General features: G+C 36.3%; 1 protein-coding gene across 5 annotated transcripts in view; it reads right to left on the reverse strand.

The window, feature by feature from the left end:
• Positions 1-15,840, reverse strand: part of UNC5C (unc-5 netrin receptor C) — a 343,908-nt gene that overhangs the window by 169,898 nt on the left and 158,170 nt on the right. The window lies entirely within an intron of this gene.

The raw sequence follows: 15,840 nt of genomic DNA on the forward strand, positions 1-15,840 counted from the left end.
TTTAAGGTTAGAATGGAGCTCATGAGCATCCATTTCAAATCCTTTCTGTAAGAAAAGTTTAGTCTACAGTTCAACTATCCAATGCATTGGCCACTAGCCATATATGGCTATTAGGCATTTAAAACATGGCTAGTCCAAACTGAGACATGGTGTAAGTATAAAATCCACATTGGATTTTAAAGACTTGGCACAAACAAAGATAAAATGTCTTACTAAAATGTTTTAAGACTGAATACATGTTACAATGATTCTATTTTGGATATATTAGATTATATAATTATTAAACTTAATTTTACTTCTTTTTATTTTTTCTTTTTAAAAAGAATTAATTAATTAATTAATTAATTAATTTATTTATTTAAGAAAGAGAGCACGCGCACATGTGCACTAGTTAGGGGGAGGGTCAAGGGAGACAGAGACAAGCAGACTCCCCACTGAGCAGGGAGCCCGACAGGGGCCTCCATCCCAGGACCCTGAAGCTATAACCTGAGCTGAAGGCAGACGCTCAACAACTGAGCTACCCAGGCATTCCTCTTTGTATTTTTTAATAGAGCTACTAGAAATTTAAAATTTCGTATGTGGTCACATTATTTTTTTATTGGACAACACTGTCTAGAAAGAGAACTTGCATTTTTCTTGTACCACAGAGTTGACCACTGAGGCTGCCTTGCTTGGTTTTTGGTTGACTCTGAGCATGTGATTTCTGATTTTCAGAGTTCCTCTTTACCAGTATGCTGCCAAACAAAAGCTGCATATTCTTGGCCACAGTGGGGCTTATGACCTGGTTTCCTGTCGCTGGCTTTTGCAAGCAAAGTTAGGGTGGACTCCAGGGCCTCCATGAAAAGGAGGGTTTATCTGTTCTCATTTTCAGCTAATTGCTGTTTTGTTCTGTTAACCTTCTTTTGCTCACTTATGTTTGGCAGCTTGATTTGTGCTTTTCATTCTTCAGGAGTTGCAAAAGTAGCAAACTACACCACCCATTGTGGGTGACTGCATGCAATTACTGCATGCAGTTTTACATTTTTATCACAGTAGGACAAAGGCATTATAAGAAAAGCGCTACATGAATAATTATATGAATAAAATAATCACCAGGTTGTTCAAAAGAGTATGTAATTCAAAAGAACATGCAGTTCAAAGTGGGCATCATTTTATTAATAGACAGCCAGTCTGTGGAAGGAAAGCTATAGTTTTATTTGTCTCAGTCTTTACATTGCCTATCTGGTTAGCATATATGCAGCACAGCCCTGAGGTTGTCAAGGAAGTTGAAAAGGTGTTGGACCTCTGCTGCTGCCTGTTCTGTCTACTACACTCTGTCTACTACACTACATAAGCCCCACTGTGGCCAAGAATATGCAGCTTTTGTTTGGCAGCATACTGGTAAAGAGGAACTCTGAAAATCAGAAATCACATGCTCAGAGTCAACCAAAAACCAAGGACAGAAAAATAGCCTCCATGGTGTTACACCCAGAGATGCTAAGGATTACTTGGATCTGTGTTGCTTAGGTTGTACACATACTGCGGGGGATCTGGAAACTTCGGTTTGGTGAACCTATAAAGTGGCATTATTACTTCAAGCTTCTCAGAACCTTCCTGGCATAAGTAACTCAACCATGTCTGGCCTCAGCACTTCGTCTAAGCATGTGGTGCTGTCATCAATGCCTCAGTGCAAAGGGACACCAAGGGTGCTTGCTCATTTTGCTGAGGTAGTGACACCACGTCTGATGCCCACTGTTCTTCGTGAATTTTCCTGACACCTTTGCTAACAGAGAAAGGCTGCTTGTGCACCACAAACTCCCTGTGTTTGGCCCTTGAAAAACATTTCGCCTGTAGCTCCAGGGCTCTACTACAGCACACTTTTGCATGGCTCATAGAAGGAAGAGCAAACTTCTATACTGTCTTGTAACACTGTAGTAATGTAATGTGCCTCGAAGGATCCCCCGAAGAGAGCCCTTAGAATATGAAACAGTCAAACCTCATTAAAACACACCATTCAATAACACCATTTACAAGCACAGACTTTCAACGGGAAACATAAAAGGACTGAGCTATAAAGAATGATTGCCTACTAGAGGTCCATCAAGTTCAGCACTTCCTTTTAAAGGGTTAATAAAGTTGCTTATATGACTGAAAACGGAAAAATAGCTAATATAATTCACCTTTTTAAATGTTCATCTTGCTGATAGACTGAGAAGTGGAATAGCACTTTATATAAACATTGACTTAGCACCCCATGTGTATTTCAAATGCATATAACAACACATTCTCTAGTTTTAAGAAATAATTCCTTTTCTAATTACTAATTCCAGTGAATTTCTAGAAGAGTCAAGCTAGGATATTAATTACCTAGTATCTGCCTTTTTCTCTCAGAATTATTTACCTGAAACCTCAATTATAAATAGAAGAGGCATATTCTTGGGAACAGAACACCAAAGGCCCTGGATTTTGATAGACTTGTTTTTCTAATAAAAATTTAGCAAGTGTTGGTAGAGGTGGACGGAAAAAGAAGGAATACACTCAGAGGACTGACTATGCCTAACATTTGTCAATTAATTTATGGCTTCAATAACATAGAGTTGACATCATTACATATTTGACATGAATTCTTTGTTGTTATGGCCAATATCTACTACCTTTCATTCACTTAGTTGTCATTCCTTTCTCCAAAAGAATTTCCGAGACTCTGAATTAAATAATATTATGTTTGTTGAGAGCCTACTGTGTTCAGGTACCGTACTTGGCACTTAACCAACATGGCCTCCTTAATGCTTACAATAATCAGTTCAAGTATGAGCTTCATGGCTAGATGAGGAAACCAAGAGTAAGTGAGGGCAGGTTCCCTAAGGTCAGGTGACTTGTATGTGGCTCTATAGAAAACCGAATACTGTTCTGCCTTGCAACAGAGCCTGAGGCTTTCCATTAAGCTACACCACTACCATGAAAGGAGTTATGCAACAATAAATATGAAATTTTGGAGATAATGTTACTACTCGTTACCAAAGGACAGAGTATTAATCCAGGAATTCTGCCTGCAGATGTCCTCACAATGGTTTTCTCATGATAGAAAATAATGTGAAACCTCTCTGGTGATAGACAAAAGCCTATTTCTCAGTCTTCCCTTCCAGAATTTACGAGATGAAGAATCACAGATATGATTCCAAGACTCATCTGAAGATTTAATGTCCTAACTTCTATCACTAAACCTAGTGTTGCTCATTTCTATAGTGATAGACTGTCTCTATGTTGGAAAAGATTCACCTGAGTTAAAGTTGTGTGACTTACTGACTAGCATGACTGTGGCAAGTATCCATGAGTGACTGTTGAGGCTGGATTTTTCAACTTGGTGATATTATGATTTTTTTTAATTGCTTGAGATAGCATCTAGATTAAATTTAGGATTGATTTTAGTGAACTGAAATTTTTAGACTGAATAATGCTTACAGTAACTGTTTATCAATAAACAACTAAGTCTTTAATCTCTGAGTCCTTGGCCTTACCTTTTGTTTAAATAATGTTCTAAATATAGATGGATAAGGAAAGAACCAATAAAGAAACCGCCACGTTTTCAGTCATATAGAGCACAATAGTTCTATATTTTAGTAACATTTAATAAAGCAACAAAATTTTTATTCATAACTCACTCTCCAACTGTTAACACTAATTTTAAGCAATTTGCAAATAGGTTATCCTAATTATGCAACAGAACAATCTTTGAATCAGTCAGGCAAGAAATGGCATATGGCTGACATTAACTTGCCATCACTTCAGTCTTCTGTCTGATAACAAACTGAAACACAATTCAGGGAATAACTTTCTATCTAAATGTTGAATTCTCCAAGTTTAGAGCCCTCTAAAGGAAATGCTATAATTCTAGTAATTCATAATTCTGTATGTATATGTCTCTACGTGTATATGTGTGTACATTACATATTATATATTATATGTATATATATATGTATATATATTTACTACACTCTTCAGGTAACATGAGAGGGCATTACAAGGGAAAAAGCAAGTTTTACTTAAGATTATTAAGTTAAAATAAGGGAAAGAGTGAACGTTTGTAGTTTATCTCTCTGTCTCAGTTATTGTTTTGAACAGATCATAGACGAGCTAGAAAAGAAGAAATTAAAAAAAAAAGTTTCATAACAAAAGAATGCTAAATGCTCAGAACTGTGAGATTTCATGTGTTTGGTAGCCTAGTATATATGGTATATAACAGTCTGTCAAGGAAAATTATTGAAAAGGTAGGAAAAGTAATGCTATTTCTTCAATCAAATCAAAGACTTGAAATTTGAATTAACATTACAATTCTTGTGATTATTTGGCTTCTTTTCCCTTTCTCTCCCTGCATAGTCTTATTCTCTTCTCTGACTTTAGTTCCATAACTCATAAATCTGCATCTCTAGACCTTTATGGGTCAAGTGCAAGTTGCCATCTTGCTAGACACGTTCAAATAAATATATGCAAGTTGCATTTTCAAATTCAACATGTCCAAGGTGGGGAGAAGTGAAGGTGTTAAGAAAGTTGACATTTTTATGCCCCTACTGGGAGCAAGGTGATTTACGCGCATACAAGTTTTATCTGATGACCACCATTCTGATTGTCGTCCTGTGTTCCTTAGCTCAAAGACAGAAAATTAAGTATAACTTCTCTCTTAAATTAGAAACCTAGGAATCAAGTTTAATTCTTCCCTCTGCCTCCTCACAACTACTTCATTTTCAAGTCATATCAGCTGAACTTCTGACATGTTTATGAATTCCATCCTGTTTTCCTTTCCCACAAGCTTTTAGTAGGATCCTCACCAGCCTTACCCCGAACCACCCGTCTGTTCTTGCCAGGAAAAAACAAAACAAAACAAAACACCATATTACATTTCCTTGTTTATTTGTTTCTCTAAAATGCAATCCAATCATATTTCCAACTTTCTCCAAAATCTTTTCATGTTACTCCTTTATCTCTAGCATTAAAGTCAATCATCTTTTATCTGTCTTCAAAGGCCTTTATAATATAGCTCTGGTCTACTTTTCTAGCCTCATCTGACATTTCCCTACCCTACTCTGATCATATAGGACTTCTATTCTTGGCCTTAATCTTTAATTCTTGCCCTCTCATTCTTATCTTTAGTCTTCATTGAACTTACAAGTGCAACCTTCCCTCCCCATCCACTTCCGATTCCTCTTACACATTCCGCCCCCCCACAACAACTCTCCCTTCCAACATTTACTCATTTCTCTGTTTACTGTAAATTTCTATCTCACTGGAATTCAGGCCCCACCAGAACAGGGGTTTTTGTCTGTTTTGTCCATCTATGTATTTATCATTGAAAATGACTAAAACAGTTTCTAAACCTAGTGAGTATTCAATAAATATCTGCTGGATGAAAGAATAAATTCCCTGAAAGACATTGTTATGTTTTCTCTTTCCGAGGCACCCATGTCCCTTGCCTAATTATTCATCCTTCAGCTAGCAAAAAATCTCACCTATCTGTAAACTCACAGGTCTAATATTGCCTTCTTTTTGAGGGTTTTCTTGATTCCTTAGGTATATTAATCAATACTCATTCCATGACTCCATAGCACTTAACCCAGTCTAACTTGGGTTATGATTTGCTATCTCTGTATTACCAAAATGAGAACAATGTATCTTGTCATCCATCCTGCCTTGCAAACAGTAGGAGCTTAATACATGTTCAGTAAACTGATTGTTTAAACAAAGCTATAGATGAGACATAAACTGAGAAAATAAAACACGTGTTTGTCAACTGGAGTTATAGTAAGGCTACTATTTTAGTTGGAAAACAGCAAAAGCAAAGGGAGACAAGGTGCAATTTCTTAAACCTGTATTGACTCTTCAGGCAGAAAGAACTAGGAGAGATTGAATGACCAGCATTAAGCCAATAACAGGAACTTTGGAGACTCTTTATCATCTAATACCTCCAGAACAGTTGACATTAATTTTGAATAGACCTAAAAGGACAAATGCCATCTATATAAGCAAGACTTCTAGAGCATTAAACAGTCCTCAGTGTTTTTTTTCCAACTCCCTTTGTCTATCACAGCTTAGCTTAAAAGATCTAACAAAATCACAGCAGAGGAATTTGCTTCAGGCCACTAGTGAATTCTTTGTGCTTGAAGACACTACATGGTATGTCAAATGTTAATTAGACAATGAAACAAACCAGAGTTGGCATGAGAAAATAGGCAGGCATTGATTTTCTTTTCACTTCTTATTTATTAAAATGCTATAGAGCAAACAGATAAACTTTCTTGGCTCGATATTTATAAGCAATTTCCTTGTTTTAACAGGGAAATACGAGTGCCTTCAGAGGTGAATTGAAAGCCTGTCTGTTTCTAGTAATGCTTTGGTTAAGCAGCTTTTTCCCGGGTACAATTGGTTCCTCACTATAATGCCATTTGGTAAGTTTTTTTGCATGGGTTATAACTTGACAGACATAATGTCATAAAATAACTAGGAACTGTAAAAAATGAGAAAATCCAGACTACTTTAAAAAATAGGCAAACACACTGTGCATAAGACAGACTTGTCATTATGCTTCAACATTTGCTGAGCCTATAGTTAAAAGAAAGATATTTCTTAAGATTTTTTATGGTGAAATTGAATGGGACTGGGATTAGACTTGGGGAAAATCAAGTCCTTTCGTTACCCTAAGGAATACGGAAGCTGCAGCATAATCTGTAAATTAAGAGCCACCCATCTGCATCCACATTGCCTGAGTTCACTATTTAATGCCTGTGTGAATTTGAGCAGATTACTTAACCTCTCTGTTCCTCTCTTTTTTCATTTGAGAATTGGGGATAATTTTATTGCCAACTTCAAAGCATTGTTATGTAGGTTAAGTCAGTTAATATTTATAAAGCACTGGGAACACAGGGACTATATAGTGTTTGTTAAATAAAATAGTTTTTCATAGAAGGAAGCAAGCTCAGAACCCCACAGTATAGAGCATACAGACATTTGAGAAGCAATAAATCCAATGGGCATTTAATTCAAATTTTCACCCAGCATAACATCTGTTCTCTTCCAAATAAAACATGAAAATGCAATAACCCTTACTAACCTTTGACAATTTATTTATAAACACCATGTTCTGAATTTCTGGGGAAAGGTTTTCAAGGTATGCATATTTCTGGTTTCTAGATTATAATGCAACCAGCACTAGAGCCTGGACAATTACCCTTTTTAATCAACTACCTCTTCAATGCAATGCCTCCTGAAACCATTTCCTAAAACATGTAACAACCATATCACATAATTGTGTAAAACCCAAGATACCCATGCCTGTTGTTTAATGCTAATTTCCTTGAGCTTTCTATGAAGAATTGCTATTGACTACTTTCATTAGAAAACTATTGACCCTCCTCCAGTGGAGCATCCTGAGAAGAAATTCACTAAACATGCCTCATATTTCATCTCTTGAATATCAAGGTGCAAGAGGCACGCTGAAGGATATGGTTTATTTAATCCAAAATTAAAATTTTATAGGCTACATTACCTAAAGTAAATTGCTTAATACATTTAGAAGAACAGCTGTGTTCTAAGTGTTTGGCATCCTGTACTTGAGGCCTAAATTAGGTGAACCGCTACAGACACAAGGGCAGACAGTGGTCTCCATGATATTTCAGACGTCCAATCCTGCCCTCCCTCCCCAACCACATACACAAAAACAATTTTCAAACAGGAAAGATCTGCTCTATTAGGTACCTTTGATGCCAAAGAGATTTTGTAATCTTTCCTCTCCCTTTCTTAGTCTACAAAATTGAGAAACAGTCAAAACTATTTTACAAGATTAAACGGCCTGATTTTCAATTTCTTCAGCTTTGTTTGGGTGCTACTCCGTTTTTTATTTAAAGTATTCATGCTGTATTCAAAAATAGATCCAAGGCACCTTACAATAAAAACAGATATAAAACACAGCACTTAAAATAAAGCTGGAACTGGTGTGTGGCTGGAGGTTCGTGAACACAAGGGAGACGTTCTCACTTGGCTTCTAAGCAAAGTATTCAGAAATCATTCTATAGTGCTCAGAGGGTGAAAATATAATAAAAGAGTACAATCTAGATTTCTTACAGTTGAGTGGAAGAGATGGCACCAGACTTTAGGCCCTTAGGAAGCTATACTACCACATGAGAGGACAGGGGGTAAGAAAAAGGTAGCGGGATTCTGCCAGCACTCCTTTAAGCTAGGAGTTGCTGACAGCTGATTTCTGCAAAACTAGATATACCCCAGTTCAACTATCTCCTGCAGTATCCTCTGCTACCAATAAAGTACAAGCCACCATATTTTTTTTGTCCTTTACTACCATATCCTCCTCAAAGCTCTCCCTTACTTTGACTCGAAACTCTTAAATAGGACCACCCTCCAACGCCAGAGTGGTATCTTAAAAATATAAATGGACACATGCCACAATACTGCTCACAACCTCCTTTTGGCTTTTACTGTGGCCTAGAATGCCTTATATTTACACAACCTGACACTAGCTGCCCATCCTTCCTACCGCACTCTCCCTCCTCACTCTGTTCCAGCTACTCAGGCTTTTTTGGTGTTCCTCTGAGCACCTGCCAGCAATCTCTGGCTTCAGAATCATTTGTGGTTCCTGATGGAACCTGATGGGGCATTTCTCCTTCCCCTCCGCTCTCTCAACTCATTCGGGACCCCTCTCTACTATCACTTCTCCCAGAAGCCTGTTGTCTCCATTCTCTGTCTCCTTATTTACTACTCATTCTTCTTTGTGGCCTTTACCTTCACCCAATATTACGGCCTATGTTGATTTGTTAATATGCTTTTTATCGAAGTCCTCCTTCTAACTCTCCTAAGTGTTTATTTCACTGCTGTATCCACAGCACTAGCACAGTGACAGGTACATAGTAGGTATCCAACAAATGACTACTGAATAAGTGAATGGACCTCCAGTTTTAGGAAATAAATGGCTTAGCTGTTAGTCTATGGGAGAGGGAATGAAAGACACTGACTGTTTTTACAAATGTGGCAAAAGTGTGGAATACTTCCCTTAATTCCTTTTTGGCTGTTAAACTATGTTGGGCTTCAAAATAAGAAAATAAGAGTAAATACATTATTTCTTCTTGGTTTGTGAAGCAATTCTAAATATAATGAAGCTGTTTTGATGACAATCTCTAATCAAATCACCATAGATAAGGTCTGATCTCTGGCTGGTCTCCAATTGTCAACATTTGGTAAATCTGAAGAATGGATTTGAATTAGCCCTTCAATTATATTGTAAGCAGGTTTACATCCCAACACAAATTTGGGAAGTGTGCACTCTAATGTTAAGAAAAGAGAAAGAAAATGTCAAAGCAGCATCCCTCAAGGACTGCTCTGAATGAATGAGAAAACTAATCCAAGAAAACAAAGGAAAATAATATGTCAACACAGACCTTCCCCCAACATTTGCAGGACTAAGGACAAGAGTGCAAATGGAGGCCCACATACTGTATGTCTAAATATTTCAAGGTTATTAATCAAGCTAACTATTAAATAAAATATTTGTCATCCCTAATCTTGATAAATACACCTTCCAGGGATTTACTATATGACTAAATTCTACATTATCATTCTTTATGGGCTCTGAGTTCCATGTTGAGGCCCTTGGGAGCCTGGGAAGAGCAGATGCATTCTCTTTCCACTCCTGGATCCCTTAGTTGCCATGAGCTCCCTTGTAGGTACCCTCCCATGTGGCCATCCCCATATACCTGCAGAAGCTCTGTCCACAATCCTTACAAACAGTTGCCCCTTGGCCACCCCTTAGACCTAGGAATTTACATACTGGCAGCAAGGTTTGCCTTTGAGAGGACAGACCCAGGGACATGGTGTGTGTGTGTGTGTGTGTGTGTGTGTGTGTATATATATATATATATATATATATGCCTTAGAATCAAGCAAAAGCCATTTGAGCAGAGAATACTGAAGTCCTGGGTACTCACTGCAAACCTAGACTGGGAGGTGTGTGAGGAGGGGCATAGAAGAGCCACAGTGGGGACCCCCTAGAGTGCAAGGGCCAGAACAGTTAAGCCTCTAAAGCAGGCTTATGGGTGGTATGGTCAGTACCAGTCAGAGTCTTTCTACAAAACAGGAAAAGAAGGAAGTAGAGAAGTATGGATCAAACACAGTACACGGGTCATATAAAGTAAATACAAAGTTCAGGAAAAAAATCACGTTATTAATCTTCAGGTAGTTAAAAATGTCTTGAGAGCTTAATTATAATAATACAATAGACTGAATTATAGTAGTAAATATTTAAATTAGCACTTCAAGCATTTAAAAGTAGAAATGACATGGCAAATAATAGATTGGAGTAACATACCCTGAAAATACTTAACAGAGACTGAGAAGTGAACATTTTATCTTATTTGTCTTTCCCTCACCCACCTTGTCTAGTGGATTGTCATGTAGTTGACCCTCAATTAACATTTGGGTAAGAAGTGGATGAACAAATAAAAAATTAAATTTAAAAAAATATGAGAGAAGCTGACAGACATAGAAAGTAAATAATCAGGGTTCCGAATCAACGTAAAAATAAATTAGAATTAGTCATTAAGGACATAATTGAAGAAAATATTTTAAAATGTAGTTAAAATTAATACGAAGAAACCATTATCAAAGTAGCTTCTCTTAAGGTTATTTAATCTCAGATAAAAATAAATTTTCTACACTGTCACACGGGGCAACAAAAACAACAGATTATTTTAAATGAAACCATTTTTAAGAAATGTATAGATATTCTTTCTGCAATGAAGAAGAAACAGAACGATACAATGGTAGGAATGCAAAGGTGATTGTTATAAAGAAAATGCGTTAATTTAATGGGCTTATCTGAACAACCAAAACATCATATAATTAATTCGAGCCAAAAAGATATTTGATAACCTTAAACACTCACTCCTAATAAAACAACCAAAAATAAGATTAGGAGGAAAATTTTCTAATAGTAAAGTACCCATTTTACAATGAAAAGCAATGCTCTCAATGGCAAACTCCTTAAGAGAGTCCCTTCAAATCCAGGAACAAAAGAAGAGTGCTCACTATTTAACATTATTTTATGTTTAAAAGGCAATAAACATAAAAGATATTTGATTCATTAAGTCATTTTTATGAATACCCTTGAGATTTAGATAAATCTTTTTTAAAAATTTGCCTTTGAGATATAGATATATGTCATAAATATAGGCACACACACTTTTTCAGTGAAAGATGTTCGCTCTGCATCTTGTATTGTTGACCTATAAGGTGTTTTGTATTTTCTACTCAATGAAACAGGTTATCTGGTATTAGAGAATAAAAGGAAATAGACTGTTTGTAAATATTGAGATTGTTCCCATATTCTACAGGAAAAAGTAGATATGCAGGTGTACCAATATTTGTGTTGGTTTAAAACAGCGTCAGCTTGAAAATCAGTAATCTATTATATTTTTAGAAGTTTTCTTTTTAAAAAATAAAATAGATTTTCTCTATTTTTTATTATGATAACTAAGTTACGAATGTATCATTCTAAAAGAAATTACAGTCCTTGACGTTAGATTAAACTTAACACAAAATAAGGGTAATCTACAACTCTTTGATTTGCTTTTCCAAATTTTTCCTTTTTCCTTAAGTATTTTCAAGTTACTTTTCAAATAAATTAATGCTATTGTGTATAATACGCCATACATCCATTATTTCATTGCTAGAAATTCAAGCTTGATCATTTAAGTAAGCCTTTTCTGGAAACTACAGTTGCTTTTTACAAATTAAAGGAAGAGTCAGCATAGCTGGATGGGATGCTTAGTGCCCCCAGACAACAGTTTTGGTGGTCTGTCTCTTCGCTGGTGTTTTAGGCTAAACCCAATGAAGTGCTAATATCATTCCCTACTCAGGCCTCAGCTCTGCAGGATTGTTTAACATTATACAGAATTTGTATAAGCAAATCACAATTTGTAATATTCAGGGAACGTGATTAGTTGCCTGATTATATTTTGGAACGCACCCACGGAAAAAAGTCAATCAAACATCTATGACAAAAAGTAAGTAAGAAGGCTTTGTTGTGGGGGGAAGATTGTCTTTAATATTCTTATTTTAAAATCACTCTTCTAAATTTTCTGCTTTATAATGAACTACAGCCAATCACTTCCCATCAACACTGATAAAAAGAGCTGTCCAACTGTTCAACATTTGCTCTACTAATTGAATGATCAATTATTCAAATAAATGATTCTCCCTATCAAGCTCCAAGAAAAGTCTTGGTCGTTGCTCCAGCCCCAGATATAACACAGTGTGGAGCAACAAAGAGACCAAATCCAGATAGAATTCTGAATTGTTAAAGAGAAAATCCCTCTAATTGGGCTAAGATTTATGGCACTAGAAACTGCTTTGGCATCTCATGGATTCTGATCTTTTCTGAGACTGCTAATCTCACCTTCTCATAGTCTGTTTTGCTGATTAATTCATTGGCAAATATCACTATGTTTCTTAAGAACATGCACTTTGTTAGGTAATGGATTTTAATGATTAGTCTAAATGCACTCCTTCCTTGCCAGCAAAGAAAGACTTCTCCCTAAGTTATCTCAGCCCCAAGAGGACTCTGCAGGGAATGGGGGGGAGTGGGGGTCCGGGCAGTGGCAGGGGAATTCTCAGCTGACAGATGGCAGATGTGTTCTGCATTCACGCCCTACATTTAGATGGATTAATAGTAGCTGAAGGTCGTTCTGTGGATTTGCTCTTTTAAATAAAACAAAATAACTTTTAAAAGACTCAGACTGCCTGGGTAAGCAGATACTATCCCTAGTGTTCAGAGTATTCAGAAGGATTCCTTCTCAGTGACAAACTTTAAAGATAAAGACATGCATCCAAGCAAGGAGCGCTCACACCAATGGGAACAGATCTCCCCCCCCCATAATTACTTTCACACACGAGTCACACACTACTTTCACCCATGTCTAAAAGCTACCTAGTTCACAGAAACACAAGATTTGGTAGTTTATAGAGTGAGTGGCTCAACTTCCATTGCAGGTCTCCTTCCTCCCCAAATTAAGAATATGCTGATGGGAATGAAAATTATAGGTTTTTCTCCTTTCAGTTTTATTGAGCTATAATTGACATACAGCACTATATATATTTAAGGTATACAGCATAATGACCTGAGAGGAAATACAGCTTTTAGAATTCAGGTTAGTTGGCAACTGAATCATCTAAAGTGTACAGTAAATGCAAAGTATAACCCACTTTCAGAATAGCGGCTAAGAATCAGATTCTCAGAGATATCATCTATTAATGGGAGGAACATCTAAACTGGGCAGAATTTTATCTCAAATCAGGCTAGATTAAAGTGCTGATAAAAGTCCATGTAACTAACTATTTTTATGATATCCTAAGACTACTATGATGATCATTTCAGGAGCTAAAAAAGTCAAACTTTTTGCAGGTCCAAACAAACATGGGATATGTAAATTCCAGTTAATAATAGCTTCCTGCAGAGAGCTTAGGAGGGATCATTGAAATATGAGCAGTGTGGAGTCAGGACTTTGTTCCAGGGCCTGCTAGTGACTAGCACACCCATAGGTCTCGAACAGATATTTATTGAATGACTGAATGAAAGACTCCAGGTAGCTCTTACTACTTCAAACTTCATTTAATTATTCTTCCATAGTAAATTTGAGAGAAAGCATCTGACTTCAAAATCTTATTAGGTTAGATTAAAAACCACGACTTGCAAATTTTACCTTACTGACTTCCTATAGATACCAAACATGATAATTTCAGGTTATTTAAGGTTACTTAGAAATAGGTGACTCACTGACTTTGTATTGTATTTCTAGAGAAAACGCTAAATTTCCTTCATAAAACATAAGAATGTTCACCTAATATTTTACTAGTATGTTAAGACTTAACCCGATTGGCCACATGATTGTGTTCGTGGTTTAAGAACTTTAAAATCACTACTCGTTTTGAAAGTAGGAATAAATGTTCATACTGAGGGTAATTTATTGGTTCTGATACACATAATTTAAAGACTATCAGTGAATAGGGGAAAAAGGATAACTGGGGCACAGAATAGAGAGACAATAAAGAAATACAGTCTGATCAATAATAAATAGGATACTAAGAAACACCCCAGAGACTCCATGCCTCCAAGTTCACTTAAGTCTTAACGTACTTTACATTTCAAATCATATCTCACAGAACAAGTGATAGGATTACACTGCTAAATCCATAAGCATTGATTTTTGTCTCAGTCACAGATGCATGCTGTGCACTATTGGAAAATTTGCTAAAATAGGTTTGTGCCATATAGTGACTAGCATGTAGTGAGTGCTATTTCTATAAACTTGCTGAAGTCTTTAATAAGCAATCATCTAAGCTTTAGAAACATCAACAACATTAAATTATGCAGAATCCTCTGAACCTGCTCGTGGATCTTTCTCGATTCTATCATTTTTCATTGTTGTGGAGGCCTTCCTATTCCCCAAGCGGAGTATCCTGCTTTCTAAAAATCACAGCACACATGTGTGAGCTTTCAAAGTGTTTTTAGGAAATATCCCCAGTGGACTCTGGAGAGCTTGCCTTCCGGTCAGAGAAAGAAGAAGCGCTCAAATGGGCTATTATTTTCACTGATAGGTTGACCCCATTCCTTGTGGAATTTTGGATTTAGTTTCACATGATTTAGTTTCACATGGTGGTAGATCAGTGCTCAGCAGCCGTCAGAGTAACAACCACTTGGTTCTTGTGAGGCAGGATAAGGAATCTTGGGAGAAGAGAGGCTTAAGATAAGGAGGTGACAAGATGCCAGTGACGCCTCATGCCTTTGTGGGCTCTGTCAACTACTCCTGGGGAAGAGTTGCTCAAGACCAGGCTAGGAAATGGATAAGAGCCACAAATAGTCCCTGGAAGACTTGTGGCTTGACGACATAAAGACGGGGGGCGGGTATTATTATGGCATTTGTTACTTTTATCACTTTGCTCATTCTCCATTAGAAAGCCTTCTGAAACATCCTCTTTGTTTTGAAATTTTTCTTTGTTCTTTACTTTGTTTTCATGCCCTCTACATTGACTTAACTCTCTTTGATGGAAAGCAATCATATTTGGTCCCATTTTCTCATGCTCCAATTTTTATTTTAGCTACATTCTCATATCAAGTTTCTTTCCATGTACTTTAAGTGTATCTTCAAAATATTTTGATTTTAGTGTTTAAAATAATATAGAACATTTAAATTTATTTAAAAATAAAAATCAAGGTTATCAATTTACATTTTATATCTCATTAACATGGTCACATTTGGATGGAATGTAAGTAACACATTATAAAGAACATTTAACATCACTAGCATAATTGTAAACACAAATTACTGTTTTTCCTGATATCTAAGACTTCTATATTCCTTATGTGACCATCTTCAATATAACTTCTTAAAATTAGTCATTAATTTAAAAAATAAAAGCTTGTAAACCAAATCTCCAGATTTGCTGTGATGCTATTTTTCTCATCTTTTTTCCTATGGTGACGAACAACTCTTTTTAGTGAATATGCTGGAGTAAGACCACACTATTTATTCAGAATTCATTAAATGATCATCTCTAATTTCTATGATTAAGCATTTAGCTTCAGATTTTGCATGTAGCTAATAGCATTGAGCCCACTTTAATTAACTTAACCTCATTAAGGAAAGGCGCTCTCTCCTGGGGACCACGTGACAAGTAAAATGTGAAAGTTTGTATTTTGTTCAATTTTACCATACTGATTTAAAACTTTCATTGTAATGAATATTTGTTAAGTATGCAACGTGTACTAAAGAGGATTTTTATAGAATATACAAGAAAAGGAAACAAGAT

Source organism: Zalophus californianus, chromosome 2, assembly GCF_009762305.2.
Source record: "Zalophus californianus isolate mZalCal1 chromosome 2, mZalCal1.pri.v2, whole genome shotgun sequence".
Classification (NCBI taxonomy): Eukaryota; Metazoa; Chordata; class Mammalia; order Carnivora; family Otariidae; genus Zalophus; species Zalophus californianus.